Below are 3,013 nucleotides of genomic sequence, written 5' to 3' on the forward strand. Positions count from 1 at the left end.
TCATTTCAAACCACAAAGCCAAAGGTCTTTGGGAGCCCACATTGAGAAGAGAGAGGAGGAGGGGGAGGAATTCCAAAAAAGCAAGGGGTACTCCGTTCTCTGGCTTCCGATGTGTACATAAATAGCAAGAAAGAGTTCTAATCCACACCGTCTTCTATCTTCATGTTAGTCGAGGAGTGCGCAATCCTATCATAGAGACACACAGAGAGAAAGAGCGGTTAGAGAGTAACATGGAGTCTCCCTGGCCGTCCGTCCTACACACTGTCCCACGGACAGACTATTTGCGCTGGCTGCCCGGTCGATAGATCTGGCCTGACGAGCGAACAGATGGAGCAAGAGCACCTCCCCGACATGTCCTCAGTACTTGCTTGGGAATGAAGTTGCACTGGAGCTGCCAGTAGGCTTCTACATGTCTCTAAACAAACCCTGTGCTTTAAAATTGGTTATTGAAAAAGTACAGTGCATGTCGTCTATTTTAAGAAATACTGTGTGTATTGTGTAAGATTGCCTATTTATCAACTTTGTGTTTTTCTACCGGACCGGAGCTCGACGTTTATAGTCGACCATAAATGGCACCGATACTTATGACTTACTTAAGACGGCAGACTGACATAGTAATAAACTAACCATGTAAAAACACAGAACAGACTGTAACTTAAACATACTGTAGGCCTGTTCGACACTTCAACAGGGGCGACAGTGGCGGCTATAGAATAGTTAATTAATGTCTACAGATTGCCAGACGAAATCATATGGACGGCTGAATGCGTGTATAGCTGGTTCAGATACAAGGTTTTTCTTTTTCCACCTTGACATCGTTGCAAATCCTGAAAATATAGCCTAGATCCTGCGGCGTATTTGTGTCGACAGTTGTGCTCTGCCCTTTTTATTTGCATGCCCACCAGGCTTATTTTGACTCTCGAGGTCACCAGTTTTCTCGCAATGGTTCTTCGATTGTACTCATTCATGCGAGTAAACACTGTATCCTGTTGCGCAAATCTCGACTGTGATGTAGGCTACGAATGGCTCCACCAGTGTGCAATAATTGGAGCCACCAGTCAGAACTGTGAGAGCGGTTCAAAGACGCACCAACAAAGCTGTCAGACACGTACAAACCAGTCACTACACAGACGAAGAAGTCGTTTAAATAGACTCCTGGTGTTTTTGTTGTCTAAAAATGCAGCCTACAGCATCCAATAGACACTGAGGGTCGGTTGCTCGCAACCAAGACAGAGGCGACATTTTCCAGACCTACCTGTTACAAGAGAGATCCATTCACTGAAGGAAAACACATTGTGAAAAATCCGCAAGCATTGCTTTAAGCAGACAGTATGTGCTAATCGTTTAAAATGCAACAGACAAATCACTTTCGCCAATGTGCTGTCAAGTGAGCCATGGTTTCCAAAGGTTGGACTGTTTTGTTTCCTTGTATAGCGCTGCCACAATAATACCTGTTAGGTACAGGGTGATGTTTGACAGCTATCGCCGATTTCTTTGCTTTTCCCAACCGTACAAAGAACAACCCCTCTTGTATGATCCATTTAACCGATTTCCTTTCTGTTTATGAGCGATATTCTTCCTTTTATGAAAACATAAAATAATAATTCGTCTTGTTTCTTGTTCTAATCCCACTTGGCGGCGCGGGACAGAGTGTTTTGTGGGATTGACGAATCTCCAATTGCCTTGAAACCCCGCCCCTCTTCTTCGCCCGCGGGGCTGGATGTCCAATCACATCGAGTTTTTCAATTCGTATTTTAAACTGAGCTAAATGGACGTCACATTACATAAGATGCTCAGACAGAGCAAGTGTCAGCTTTACCATGTCAAGACATTCAGTGTTTGGCACTCAGTATGCATCTTACATTTATTTAGCCAACACTTTGTAAGTGAAACTCCATAAATGAATAACCTCAGGCCATTTTAGACATCAAATATTGTGCAGCTAGTTCACCTGGTCCATCATACTCCATTTCTTTACTATGTGCAATGAGAGTGATTTAAATTCACCCTTCCTTGCAGGTGCAGCATGTTCTGAGAGACATCTGACATATTGCCAAAGCGAGGTAAACCACCACCACATTTTTGGCACTCTTGCAGTCAGCTTAATGTAATGAACCGGATAGATTCTCCTTGGATACATTTTGTCTTTAAATTCTTGGCAGCATTTGTTGACACTTTATATTTACAGTAATATAAAATCCAGGAGACACAGCCGTCCAAAGTGGATTAACTGACACATAATTCTGAGCAGAGTGATGGTGACTTGACAGGGGAGGCCAGCACTGGTGGCTAGACTTTCTCTCTCTCTCTCTCTCTCTCTCTCTCTCTCTCTCTTTCACACACACACACACACACACACACACACACACACACACACACGCACACGCACACGCACACGCACACACACCGACATCATAAGGTTTGATCATCTGTAGTGCTACAACATTTTCTCTGAGCTGTGCTATCTTACTTTACGTTCTGAAGGATCAGTTTCAGGCTTGCTGCATTTTTTCCCTGATTGCACCCTAAAGGAAAAAGAACAAGTATTTACTTCTTGAAGTGTCTTCAGATGTCCCCATTGGGACACACAGGGCATGGGTTCCACATGAAAACCCTTCTGCAGCTGATCTGGGCAGAGACAAAAGAAGAGCACTTTCTGTTTGGCTGCCTCTCCACAGCACAATAGATCTGGAACAATAGCTAGACTCTTTTCACCAATTCTCTCAAAAGGCCTCCCCAATTTCAGAGGGAGGGAGGTAGAGAGGGAGGGAGGGAGGTAGAGAGAGAAAGAGGGAGGTAGAGAGACAGAGAGATAGAGGGGGAGAGAGGGGAGAGAAAGAGAGAGAGAGAGAGAGAGAGAGAGGGAGAGAGGTAGGGAGAGAGAGAGAGAGAGAGGGAGGGAGAGAGAGAGAGAGGGAGGGAGAGAGACAGAGAGAGAGAGGGAGGGAAAGAAAGCTCTTTTCTTTTGTTTGACAGCCTGGTGCACAATCAAACCAAACAATGTGGATTAGTT

The 3,013-nt window shown here is 44.6% G+C and overlaps 1 protein-coding gene across 1 annotated transcript in view; it reads right to left on the bottom strand.

The window, feature by feature from the left end:
• LOC105889227 (rho GTPase-activating protein 21) overlaps positions 1-1,678 on the bottom strand; it is a 103,219-nt gene extending 101,541 nt beyond the window's left edge. The window contains 2 exon segments of the mRNA XM_012815027.3: positions 1-186; positions 1,452-1,678. The exon segment at positions 1-186 is cut by the window's left edge and continues 76 nt beyond it. The gene's annotated coding sequence lies outside the window, so the exon portion shown is untranslated.
• Positions 1,679-3,013: the final 1,335 nt, after the last annotated feature.

This window comes from Clupea harengus, chromosome 17 (assembly GCF_900700415.2).
Source record: "Clupea harengus chromosome 17, Ch_v2.0.2, whole genome shotgun sequence".
Classification (NCBI taxonomy): domain Eukaryota; kingdom Metazoa; phylum Chordata; class Actinopteri; order Clupeiformes; family Clupeidae; genus Clupea; species Clupea harengus.